Genomic DNA, 14,952 nt, shown 5'->3' with positions numbered 1-14,952 from the left:
ACAGCATCTTCAGGCCAAAAGAAATACATAACCACTTGTTTATTGAGTGGTTAGGTCTAAACTACTTAATAAGTATTTAAGTCCTAAAAACTTAATAAGCATTTAAAAAAAAGAATACAAATCGAGATAAAAGTAATCTTTTATATCATTGTTAACTAACATCTGTTACTTACTGGGATGTATGCAAGCAATTGTTGGGCGCCGTAGGACTTCTCAAATTTTGGAATCAGATTGGACACTATCACCCTTATTTCAGATTCGACATTGACTTTTGTGCAGCACTTGCTTCTCATCACATCAATTATCAAAAACCAAACTATTGACTTGATATTATTTTTCCTACCTTAACATGAATGACTCATTTTCAGAATCTGCTTTTTCAGAGCCCTTGAGGTGCTTTTGCAATAGCAGAAAGGTATTGGTAGCAAATAGGGTGCTACCACAGGTATTGAAGCATCAGGTATAAGAAGAGCTCCACTCTTATTTGTATATGACTATTACATGATATAATTTTTAAATTATCTACAAACCAACTCTAAAGGACCTACACTTCTGCTCAGTTATAGCATGCTAAATAATTTTTACTATAAATAAAATTTTCTTATATTTTTCATTTATATCACATTCAATATTTTAAAATATTTCAATGTGTAGGTCTGTTTAGGTAGAAAAAATAGGTAGGTTATTTAGGTAGTGTAATGGTTAGATATATATTGTGTCAGGGGTCTCCAAAACCACATTAACTCACAGAAATCAGAAAAGCTGTTACATTCACAGATATGGTTTACTATTGCACAAAAAAATTCATTAAAGTCAGAAAAGGAAAAAAGCATTGAGTGAAATTATGGGTAATCAAGAACAAACTTATGGAGTCAAAGAGATGGTGTTTATTTCTCTGAGCAGCAATGTATGACAACAGGTATTACCAATCAGGGAAGAATACTGGACCATTCTCTTAGATGTTCAAGCTGATTGACCCCTCGACTGTGAGTGGAAGGGTCAAACTGATACAGCTCGGCACAAAGCCTCAAGCATACAAAAACAGGCATTCACCATTAACCATATTATTAGCATAAACTCTCAGGCTTGGCCCAAGTCCTCAGACATACCAAAGCATTTATCAGGCAGAATATCCCAAGGCTCAGAGCTCTATCAAATTCTACTTCTTTTCCTTGAAATGTACAAGGTTTGAGTAACACAGGCCTGCTGAATTAACCCTTTACTGCACATTTATAATCTGGTTTTCATATTGATACCAACTGTGTTTTTCTTCAGATAATTTTTTTTGTCAGATCATTCTTTCAATCATATTTGTCCCCATTTCATTTTAAACTCTCAGTTTTGTATCTCTTTTTAATCTAAAAACTCTATTTCACATCTTCTTCACTCTTCTTGGCATTAATTAGCTAATTTAATCTTTTTACATAAAAAGATTCCCTTTCAAATTCATCAGGTATATTGATATATAAAAATATATCTCACATTGTGTGTATAAATAGAATTGGGAAAAATCAATTAAATGTATTTTTAAGTCTCTCAGTATTGAACTTCAATATGGGCTTAAACAGAAAGATCCTCTTCAAACATATGACTTCCTCTTATATTTTTCTTTCTGACTTGAATGATAAATGGAATTGTCATCCTCCAAATTCTTAACACTAAAAACAACCCACTGAATTCAATTTTGAAGGGAATCTTTTCCTAAGTCAACTGCTAATTAGCTAATTCTACATGTCAATTTGGTTAGTAACACTATGTTTTTATAGTTTTATGTACTTATAGAAATTCATTTGTTCATATAGGTTGAATAAGGTATTTAAAACTGAATGTAACTCAAAGGTCCTTCTCTGTGATCACCTTATTTTACACACTAGGAAACTAAGAGATGAAATAACTGGCAAACCCTTCAAAAAGGGTTTTATGAGAAAATATCCAAGAGAAAAAGTTCATAACTTAGAAACAACAACAAATAATACATTAAGCATCAGATAAATGTAAATTAAAACCACAATTATACACCACCACCAATCACAAGAATGGTTAAAGGGAAAAATGATGGAGAATACCAAGTGCTGGGGAGCACTGGGGTTAATGAAAACTTTCATATACTGTTGCTGGTGGTGGGTACTTAATTTGACAAACATTTTAGACAAATATTTGTCAGTATCTACTAGAACTGAATATATGCATACTCTATACCCCAAATTCTACTTCTATAAATATAACCAACTAATATGCTTAAAACAAAAATTTCATGCATATGTTCCTAAAACTCATATTTTAACATCCCCAGTCTGGAAACCACTCCAAAGCTCATCAGATATAGAATAAATGAATAATTCCCATTATGCTCACATTGTGGAATACTACACAAAATTGGGAATAAATATATACATACAGTCACTTTGGAAGACAGCTTGGCAGTTTCTTACAAAACTAAATGTACTTTTACCATACAATCCGGCAACTGTTTTCCTTGGTATCTACACAAAGAAGTTGAAAATTATATTCACATAAAAACCTGCACACTTATGTGTACAGCAGGTTTTATTCATAATTGCCAAAACTTGGAAGCAACCAAGATGTTTTTCAGTAGGTGAGTGGATAAATAAATTGTAGTATATCTAGACAACGTAATATTACTCAGCACTGAAAATAAATAAGCTATCAAGCCATGAAAAGAGGTGCAGGAAAATTAAATGTATATTGCTAAGTGAGAGAAGTCAATCAGAAAAGGCTAAATACTGTATGATTCCAACTATATGTCATTCTGGAGAGGCAAAAGTATGGAGACAGTAAAATAATCAGTAGTTGCCATGGGTTGAGGTTGGAAGGAAGAGAATAGATGGAGCACAGAGAATTTTTAGGACACTGAAACCACTCTGTATAATACTGTAATGGTGGATACATGTCATTATATATTTGCAAAAGTCTATAGAATGTACAACACCAAGACTGAGTCCTAATTTAAGCTATGGACTCTGGGTTGATAATGATGTATCAATTAAAGTTTATCAGCTGTAACAAATGTGCCACTCTGGTTGCGGATGTTGATAATGCTATGCATATATGGAAACAGGGATTATAAGGGAAATCTCTGTATCTTCAAAAAGAAAGTAAATATATGCCTCCTTCTCCTAATTTTGACAAAGAGAAATAAGCACCCATATTACATGTAGAGTTTTGTAGCTCTCTGCAGCTCTACCACCAATGCCTGGTCCCTGGCTTCTCTACTCTTTTTACTTTTGGATCTAGTGCTATTCTGAGTGTTGAGAAGCCTCATCCTTGCTGAGGCCCAGTCCAGCCTGCAGGTCCATGATTTTTTCATAGCCCTATAAACTTCCTTGGGTGTGCACACCAGCCATGTAGCCCATATTTTGGAGGACAGACCCAGAAATATAGGCCCCTGACCCAACACAGGACCCTGAAATGGGTCCAAGGTCATTTGGGCAGGAAATACTGATGTGTGGTATAGAATCAGGATGGGTAACTCCATTGGCTCTTAGAATTCAAACCTTAAAGTTGGGTTCAGCCAATGGAGGCTCAGAGTGAGTTTATCTAAAGTATACAGCCTAGGAGGGAGACGCAAGAGGGAAGAGATACGGGAACATATGTATATGTATAACTGATTCACTTTGTTATAAAGCAGAAACCAACACACCATTGCAAAGCAATTATACTCCAATAAAGATGTAAAAAAAAAAAAAAAAAAGAAAGGTCTTTCAAATGGTCCTATTTCTGAGGCATATAGATTGGAAGTAATACATAATACACCAGTAGCTCGGGCTCACCCCATACCCTCACAGTTCCATCAGCATTAGCATGATTATGCCATCCAAGGATCAAAATCACAAGTAGCAGACCTCATATCTGAAAAGTAACCATAGGTTTCCAAATGCAAAACTCCTTCAGATAGTCAGAAAATTACATATCTTCATCCCAGCCATAGGGATGAACATTCTTTCCCTTTCCACTCGTCTAACAGATGCAGGGAAAATGACTCCTATTTATCCTATCTTGGAGACCTGTGTAGGATTGACATCTTCAGTCATACTTTAAGTTGTCTCAGTTTCCTTTAGTATGTGTGAGTGAACACAAACTATGAATTGTTAACTCAGACTTTGACAGTATCAAGCTTTATAATAAGTTCAAGGATATAAGAAATCAAGAGGCACAGATGAAGCAGAGAGAGGCGTTAAGACACATGGCTCCTCAGATCACTGTCTATGGCCCAGAGTCATAGATGACATCTTAAATGAGATTTGCATGTCATTTCACAAAGTGGAGAGTATTTAGCATGTGAAACATGTCCATTTTACCTCTACATGTTCACCTAGTTTATGTGACAGTTGTCAGGGAGCTATGCCCCCTTAATTCATAGATCTTGGGTTTGCTTACCATAAGCAATCCCTAAACCAAGTACATCCTGTTCAAAGCATTCTATAGATGAGGACTCCCATCCTAGCAATGCACTTTTTTAACTTCTACAAAACAGAAAGAGTAAACAAAATGGGGTCCTTCTTCCTTAAAAGATAATGTGGGTTTTTAGAGGTTTTTTGAATGTTTGTTAATAATCTATGTTTTGGAACACTATAGGAGTTCATTTTCCCACATATTGAATACAATTTTTAAAGCTGCAAAGTAATGTATAGGTATTCTTTGTTTAATCTACTTTATGGATGTGGAAACTGAAGGAGTGAAGTAAACTGTCATTCAACTCTGTAGGATCTGCTTTCTTAACACTTTTTATATAGTACCTAGTAACTCAAGTAATTTCTGAATTTGCTACTGTGATCTCCATATTGCATTCTACTACTTAGTTGCTCCTAATTCAACATTTCAATTTTAATTAATTAGGATTTATTTTATTTAAAAACCTCTGCATTCAATCTGCATATCAATTGAATATTATAAAATTGTATGCATATTAAGCAGTAGAGAGTGACAATTATTGTTTTTAAGAAACTGAAGGTCAATTTAACATGTTTTAAAATATTGCACTAGATGGTCTAAAATTCTCATCTCCTTTTTAATTCAGAAATGTCACAAACTGAGGATTTCTACAAAATGAAAAGATGACTGACTCAACTGAAATTTAAATGAGTCAGAGAAAGAGTAGTGGAATTCATGGAAATTCTCATTAACTTAAAGTACTTATTAACTTTCTATTTCCTTTGTATAAATGTACCAACTACAGTGATGCTTCATGCATTATATGCATCATCCTTCTGGTTAATTATATTCTAAATTAATCTCTAATGACAGTATAATAATGATACTGTATAATTATAATGTCTATTTTCAGACAACACTTCCACCTTAGAATCAAATTCTTATCCTCAAAACACCAGTTTGTTTCTTTTCTTAAGCACATAAATTAAATAGATTCATATTTCTAAAGTTAGTTGGAATATTTGGGTAAGTGAACATAAACTTATGCTATTGGTAGGAGTTATCCTGCAAAGATCAAATAGCTAAGATGAAGCACTTTGAAAAATTATTCCAAAAAATTGTAAAAAGAAAATATAGATATATAATTCAGTTGGACCTGGCTTTGTTTCTCTGGATTTATATTCATTCAATACCTAACAAATACTTATTTAATATCTGTCACGTGATGAACATTACATCATGGGCTGAAGATCACAGAAAATCAAAGTTTTATTGTCAGAGAGCCACTGTCTCAGTGGCAGGCACAGGCCAAAATTTCCAACTGATAATATAGTAGAATAAGTCTAAGTATTGTGTATGTGCAGTGTCCTATGAGAATAGCTAAAATCATCTGGCAGGCTGGTATCAAAGTAAATAAGATTTTGCCAAAGAGAGCATTTTAAAATAAATAAATTGTATTAATTTGAAACGGTGTAAAATTATAGATAACTTTGGAATCTAGTTGCTAATCAAGAAACGAGAGCACTCCCTTCGACAGCTCAGCTGGTACTGTGGAGGACTGTAGTACTTCCCAGTATAGTCATCTTTAGGTCACCAGTTCGATTCCGGCTTGAAGGAGGAGTTGATGTTTTACTAACACAACACTGTAAATCAACTATATTCCAACAAAAATTAAAAAAAACCCCACACTTTACATATGGAAAAAAAAGAAATGAGAGTACTTCAAGCATCTGTGACTTTAGAATTTCACACTGAAATTTCTAAGTGAGTATCAATTTGTAAGTATATAACACAAGAAACAAGGCATGGGATATCTACATAGACTCTGTTCTATCTATATTTTTTCTTTTATTTATCTAAATATAATTATCAAACAGTAGATCAATACAGAAATAATCATTAGAGTGAATAGCTTTTGGTTTTTGACTTTCATCATTTTAATAATTCTGATGTTAACATATGACTATGGTGTAAGACACCATCTGTTTTCAGTTTTGGAAAAATTCCCATATCCATACACTAAAATTATTAAAATTTTTAAAAAATAATAATCTGGTAAGATTGACTCCAAGATCAATTTTGGTCTTCAAGTTTAATGTCAAACTTCTAAAAATTAGTTGCTCTTCTGTGAGCTCAATAATTTCTACTTTTCCAGTAAAATTTTAAAATTTGGATGGCTTTACAGTCATGCTGATTGGAAATGCTGACTTTAGGACCCAGGACACACATAACAAATAATTGCCTGAGTTTAAAGCACAATGCTATTTCCTAGTGATACACTAACCACTTCCAACTCTACAGAGATTGGCTTTAGCAGCAGTACCATGAAAGTGTACAGTGATGACTGTCTAGTGAAAACTGAGCAGTTTAACACATCTCTAAGTATGATTTTTCTAAATCACTGATGTTGTAATGCAATCTCATATTTAGCTATTATTCTTTCAAATAAATGTGTTCAATTTGGAGCTTTATATACTTGGGGTAATAAAAATTACATAAAATTCAAAATTCATATAATATAATAATATGAATATATATATATTCATGACTAAAATATGTCTCGTGAATGACAATAATGACCAATCATTAATTTATACTTGAATTTTTAGTTTCCTTCTGTCATTTAAAAAGGAATTACATTTTTGTTTGAATCTTAATAAGCTATTACATTGCAACTCATTATAATTTCAGCCTCTTTTTTAAATCATGATTTGAAGGAGGATAACACATTAATAAAAGACTAGGTTTTGGAGTTTGAGAGCCCTAGTTTGGAGTCAAATTTACATTAATTACCAGCAATGTTGACATTGGAAAAGTTATATAACATATTTAGGCTACATCAACCATAAAATTGTAAGTTTGTTTTTATAATCATTTCTGAGCACAAAGTAAATACTCAGTAAATGTTAGCTTTAAAATAGTTTACTAACTCAAATAGCCATGGCTTCTTCCTTCAACGTAATATCAATTATATTTGAATATCAGAAATTTACAGGATGAATCAAAAGTCACCCTCAAACAACAGAAACTCATCCCCTTCCAATCAATAGAAAACACAAAGTCACGTCAACTAAATCAAATTCAAAATCTAGCATCATCTACTTCTACTTTGGTAGTATTAAGTCTCAAGAAAAAGTCACTAACAAAGAACAATCTAACAACAAGAACCACCTGGATAATCTATAAAATCGTATTTTTTTTTCGTCCATCAGAGAGCTTAGAATGCAAGGTCACTTGAACTAAAATCCAAAGAGTGACATACCCCTCTATGCAGATATGGTTCATATGGATTATTTCATCTTGGCAGAGCATGAAAAGAAGGGGTAGCCATAATAGAGGCTCGTAGGAAAACAGCTGAATTTTTAAAAAATTCTGAAAGGCCAAGTGGAAGCTAGTATGAAAGTTTAAAATCTCTGGGAAACCCAGAAACAAGGTAACTCTGTACATACCTGCTTGCCAACTCTTTTACATAGTCTTCCACTAACTGCTAAAAGGAGAAGTGGGGAAGAAAACCCCCTGAGGAAAGAGGACTATGAGATGGAGCTTACCTGTCTAGGCAATGTCACCTGCCAGCAAGGTGAGAAGAGTGCTAAAGGACAACAGTGGTTTGGGGTATTTTAAAGGTACAGAATTTATCTAATCTATGGCTAGCAGATGTTGGGTGCAGTTTCATGGAGCATGAAAAGCAGGCAGGCTCTAAATTGATTTAAAAATATTCTAATTGAGCTATTTTTAAAGCAGCTTGATGTGTAGGATTTGAGTTTGGTGCTGGTGGGCTTTGAGCTAACAGTCCTAGCCTGCTATGAAGAAGTAAACAATATAGATATCAATATGCATGGACCAATTAGCCCATATATAAAAAAGCCAGAGAAAGCTATCTGCCCTCTGGGACCTATATGAGTACCAGTGGTTTTCTATTAATGGTGAGTGGAGAGGAAATCCTACTGTGCCCTTGACCCTGCTCTGATTTTGTCAGGAGTTGTGTGTGGATTTGATAGGTGTTATTTCCAGACAAAAGGTTTTAGGAGCCAGTGCATGATTTTTGCTCTTTCCATTGCCATGATGCTAGTCAGTGTTCAAGATGAAGACTCAGTCTGCTTCCATGAGTGAGCTCAACAGAGAACAGAACACCAACTAAGCCAAGATGAATCTACAATGTGAGCAATAAGTTCATCCTTGTTTTAATTTACAAAGATTTGGGGGTTGTTTATTGTCACAGCATAAATTAGCCAAACCTGACTAGAACACTGCAAATGAATTTTGCTCCTAATTCTGATTTGGTCATTTGTTCATGAAAATTATATTTGCATTTTACTGAGAGGATGTGATTTCTAATGAATTACCCATAATTGAAATTTTTTGTGAATTCATTTTTGAAATAATATTGAAGCAGGCATTTTTTTTATATAAGTGCTAGTCTTTTTTATTGACTCAATCTCATTTCACCATTAAGGACATTATATGTCTGAGCTTACTTTCTCAACTTTGTGTTACACAAGTGGCATCTTGAGCTCAGACCAGACACAATTCTGTCTTATGCCTACTCTAAATTTGTATCACAAGTCACAGGTTGTTTGGTCATGAATTCATCACTGAATAATATTTGTATCTTCAAAACTGTAGTATAATTAAAAATAAATATTAAGATAGTTTAGAAATCCACATATTATATATTACAGTGTCACTATAATTTTATTGGTCTTAAAATCCTACAATTTTTTAAAACAAATATCTCTTACATTTATCTCTTTCTTTTCATGCTCATCTCTACCTCCTTTTTCCTGCCCCTTTTATCTTAAATCTGGAACACAGAAAGAGTTCACTGTCTCCTTAATCTTCCTAGTGAAACATTCCTATCTACCTAAACATCTTTTAAATTTCAATTCCATATTGAATTATTTCTAATAATTACTGTAAGATAAAACCCAGTTGGAATCTCTTCCCCCACCCCTTCTAACACTAGAAAATCATAGCCTATCACTTTTCACAATGAATTTTCCTTTACAGAAAATTTCAGTTTCCTTCTCCCAACATCCACTCAAAATCCTCTCCATTTTACAAACCTGTAAACTCCCTGATGTTAGGAAGTCTAGATTTGCCAGCAGAGCGTTTTATAGGTCACTGATGTTCAGTACATATATGATTAGATCTCTCTATACAGAATACCCAGAAGCTCTAAATCTTACTTTATCTAATTTCAGAGTATGAATTGCCCCTATGGGTATCATGCAGAAATGGCATAGTCATTATGCTACTGGTGCAATGGTTAAATCACTCCTGGATGTTACTTAATTTATAAATTAGATTAAATGCTTTTTCTATGTGATATATTCTGTCCTTTTCTCAGAACTTTACATTTTTTTGTTTAGTTGTTTCCGAGTCAAATTCAAAACTATCATTCAGAATATCATATATGTATGGATGTATATATACATACACACATTATTTTTTAGAACAATTTTAGGTTCATGGCAAAATTGAAAGGAAGGTACAGAGATCTTTTACAGAATACCTTTTTATAGAATGACTTTTTTACAGAATATCTTTCAACACTAATAATCTAGAAAAAGGAAAGCATCTGCTCTATCTTGAAGCCAGTCATGCTTACAGTTTTCATATAACGTGTCTTATAGAAAAACTCTCTGTTTACCATCCAGTAAAATGTATCAGGCATGTTAAAATACAATTGTAGCTAAAGGATAAACCCTTCATTTCTCTCAACAAGAAAGCTTGTTGAAGGAAACTATCATGTGGAGCTGAAGAAAATGTAAGATCCTGCTTTGAGGTATAAGATGCAATATATAATGCTAATCAGAATATCAGAGGAAAATAAAAAAGAAAATAAATTCAAAAATAAAGGGTGCTAAACAAGTGTCAAGAATTTTGGGCAGTAGATCATGCCTAAAAAATTGATAAACTACTTTATATTATTGTCATGAATTTTAAGACCTAGGTGTTTGTTTTTATATTTTAACATCTCTGAAAACATTTGGTTTCTTATAGTTCACGATTCATTGATAATTGGATGCATTCTTTATTTCTTGGTGGTACATAAAATAATGGCTTGTGTTATTATAAACTGCAAATAACATTTCATGAAATATGGTAAATATAGGAAATGTTTTAAGGTGTGTAGTAAAAATCTATTTTACAATTGATATCATGATTCCATTCAGAAGTCATTCATTTCCCAAACATCTAACTTAATATTATATTATGAAATGTGTAAAACTTACATGATCAAAGGGAATTGTCAATAATCCTAAAAGCACTATTCCTACATATATATTAAACATTCCAGGAAACATTATCACTAGAGCATTTCTGAACCATCTTTTAAAATATATATATATATATATATAGTAGTATGAAATGTAGCATTTACATATTTTATACTTTGGTATTATGAAATATTGATACTCACTCTCTCACAAATGGAAAGAATAAGGTCAGCAAAAGCTGTGAAAGACAAATGCCTCACTTACAAGACTGTCTTGGAAATAAAATGTGAAAATTTTTCCCCACAAAATAAATTAGTACATGAATTCACTCCATACATTGAGATTTAAATACTGAAATTTGGCTGAAAAATATTCATGTTTTCTGATTTTAGTTTAGAGGGTTATCTTTCTATTATTATAATGTACCTTAAGTTTAAAACTCATGTTTTTACATACATAGATAGCCATCTACTATTTTTAATACTAAATAGTTAAGTCAGATTCTCAGGCTGTGGAGAATGTTTTTGTTATTCTGATAGTTTTGACATAACAAAAGATTTATATTTCTGAAATATATTGGCACAAAACCTCAAATACAAGTAAATAAAAGGTCCATGATTTTAATTTTATTTTATCTATTAAAGCTGCCAAAGTTCAATCATACATTATTTATATCCAATTATTTTATACTGCAGTTTTCATAACCATACACTTATATAAAGTAATATGGACAGTTTATATATAAAAAATAATAAAACAATCATGTACCCACTAAAATCAAGTGAATAGCATTAACTTTGAACTCCATGAATGTACCTTCAGAAAAGCATTGTTCTCCCTCTGCCCAGAAATGTCTGCTATTCTGAAATTTTGTTAATAATTTCCATGTTCCTTTTCAGTCCCCAAATGGCATACTATTAAATTTTGTAGATTTTGACCTGTATGATTTTTTTCATTAAAAAATATTTAAAATTATACTTCTATATAATAACAGTAGATCTACTATTCCTTCATAAAGTTTCTTGCTTCTCACCCACCTCTAATTGTTCATGTACTTCAGCCTTATCACCAAAGTGAAAAATCCCTTGCTAAATGTCAAGAAGAAAGATACCTAATCTATATAGCATGAACTGCTGTTCATTGCCATTGCTTTTGTTCATCCACATAGAGTTGCTGGTGAAAACTGGTCCAGTGCAGCCTAATGCACTCTTGTCCACTGCTACAATAATGATAGAAATGCAATGGTGTGCATTTCTTTAACGCAGATCATGGAGAATACATATGAGTTTAGTTGGATAAGGCAAGTTACAACTCAAGGAATTTCAACACAGACAATGGCTTCAGCTTTCTGAAAATTAGACCCTTCACAGATGCAATTACATCAGAGAATACAGGCTTGTTTGCCAGCTGGACGTGTGTTTTTTTGTTATTTGGGCTTTCCAATTCTATACTTCTGCTGTTGTAAAATGGAAACCATTGTGAAGAAGAGTAAAATTTTGATTTGCCCTCATAAAGGCATGGACAGGAATAGGTCCAGCATTGCTCTTGCATTTCACTTACCTGACTTCCTTATTGACTTCATCTATTTTCATTTTTTCTTCTGCCTTTTGATACTGATTAAGTATGTTTTCTCCATATAATTATGTTATCAAATTTTTAATCATTAAGTTATGGTGTATTAATATATAAAATTGCCTAAAATTTTATTCTGAACTGTGCAGTAGACCCTTCTTAGAGATATACTTTTCCTCTGAATCTTCTAGATTAAGAATCAATAAACTTTTTCTGTGAAGGTGCAGATATTAAAATTTCTAGGCTTTTCACGCCATACAGTTTCTATCCCAACAACTTAACTCTGCTTGTGTAATACAAAATCCACCACAGACAATACCTGAATTAACAAGAGTGACTGTGTTCTCATGAACATTTATGTATGAACACTATAATTTGAATTTAATTCTATAATTAATTTGTATGTGTCCTGAAATAGTCTTTGTTTTTTCTTCAATTCTTTAAAATTGTAAAAACAAGTCTTAGCTGTGAGCTGTGCAAAAACAGGCAGTGAGCCAGATTTTGCCCATAGCAGTAGTTTTCCAGCCTCTGTTCTAGATCTGTACTCCTCAATCCTAGTTGCATATTGGAACTAGGGCCTAAACATCAATTAAATCATAATCCCCATTAATAGCGTCTCCTAGTCTTCGTTATATTTTAGAAGTTTCCTAGGTGATTTCAGTATTGAGATTCTAATCTATGCTAGTAAAAAGTCTTAAAAAAAATCCACTGGTTGATTTTCTCCCCTCTCTATTCATTCGCAAGTAATAGGTACCTAAACTCAATTAGTTTGTGTGGCAAAAGTGTGAGGGAATTGCAGATTGCTCTGATCACTCACTCTCCAGTCTGTGAGGAGGTGAATATTCTTCTTAGATCTGGAATTGGACGTCCAGTTGAGGTATACATGTCTTAGTCCTAGTCTCCTTTTCTAGTAAGATATGGTAGTATCTTCTTCCTATCCCTAACCTCCTGGTGGTCTGATGCTCCAAGACAATGTAATACATTGAAAACTGCTTTCAGGTATAACTGTTACCCTGTTCTCTTTCTATCTGACAATCCCAACCGAACTTGACTCACAAAATCTAAAACCATAGATTATATCAATCCATCTCCCTCACAATCCTTTCTTCATGTTCACTTATAGTCTAGGATTTGCCATCTCCATCTGGGTGCAGTAAGATTTTAGCACAGCTGAAGGTAAGGTGGCAGCTGTCAGATGCCAAATGTCTCCAAAAGATCACTAGAAAAGACTGCTGACCAAGAAAAGCTGTATAGTAGCCTTACTGCAGTATGGGGGATGCTATTTTGACTGAATCTTAGTAGTATCTCAGAAGTGTGAAGTCACAGGAGTATACTTAAATGATCTTAGGGACTAGGTTGAATGATTTTTAAGGTGGATTTTGCAAGGTGGAAAACTCACAGTTAGGAAGTTTACACCGTAATAGTTTTAGCTTAAGACTCATGGTGAGGTGTCTTTAAGAGAGCCTTGATGATCAGAAAAAAGTTTTGAAAAGTAAGGTATTTTAGTTCTTCTCCCAATCTTATATTCTAGAAACAAGAACTTTTTAGGGCAAATTGCTAAATTGTTTTTGCCAGGTCACAGTAGTATTTAGTTTAGGGACAGGAAATTATGTTGCTATCAGTTCTCAAGGCAAATACAATAGAGAAAACAGCATTCTGCTTACTTTATAAAGCAACTCTTCAGAAAAGTGAGTGGGCAATGCAGTTTTAAGTTTGTTTAGGCCCTAAAAGTCTGAATCACAGAGACCATGATGGAAAGTTACAAAGCACGTTTTGTGTTCTTAGGTCAGGTTTGTTTCATATTGTAAAGTATCAATTCCAGGAGTTAAAATATGAGAGAGTGGCATGGACATATATACACTATCAAATGTAAAATAGATAGCTAGTGGGAAGTAGCTGTATAGTACAGGGAGATCATCTCGGTGCTTTGTGACCCCCTAGAGGGGTGGGATAGGGAGGATGGGAGGGAGATAAGAGAGGGAGGAGATATGGTGATATATGTATATGTATAGCTGATTCACATTGTTATGCAGCAGAAACTAACACACCATTGTAAAGCAATTATACTCCAATAAAGATGTTAAAAAAAAGATCTTTTAAACCTATTTTATATCATAGTTATGAATTATTCCTGATTCTATAATTAGGTGGTCTGATGTGTTTTTTTAATACCAACAAGAAACTTTCCAATTTTTAGCAGATACTGATTGGGTGTCCTACAAATCTAACTGCATTCTCACACCATCTAGCTGGAGATAGTGTCACATCCCACAGGTTAAGTGCTCAGTCTTACAAGAATACCTCCATTTCAGATGCCAGTCGTAAGTACAGATTGGTAACCTATGCTTCTAACTAACTGGCCAAAAATCAGAGGTTCCCATGACCCCCTCCCTCAGGTTCAATTAATTTGCTAGAGTGGTTCACAGGACACAGGAAATCTGTTTACTTACTAGATTACAGGTTTATTACAAAGGATATTAACGGATATGAATAAACAGCCAGATGAAAAGATACATAGGTGAGGTCCCATCGGGCCTATAACAAGGAACTCTGTCCCTGTGGAGTTTGGGGTACACCACCCTCCCAGCAATAAGATGTGTTCTGGTTCACCAGCCTGGTGAACCAAGCTCTCGAAACCCTGTCCCTTTGGATTTTTTATTAAGGCTTCATGACATAGGCATAATTGATTAACTCATTGGTTACTGATAATTGAACTCAATCTCCTACAGTCCCTCTCCCCTCCTGGAGTTGGTCAAGGGGTGGGACT

The sequence above is a fragment of the Grampus griseus genome, assembly GCF_964374135.1.
Source record: "Grampus griseus genome assembly, chromosome: 2".
NCBI lineage: Eukaryota > Metazoa > Chordata > Mammalia > Artiodactyla > Delphinidae > Grampus > Grampus griseus.
Note: the sequence above shows the minus strand (reverse complement) of the source record.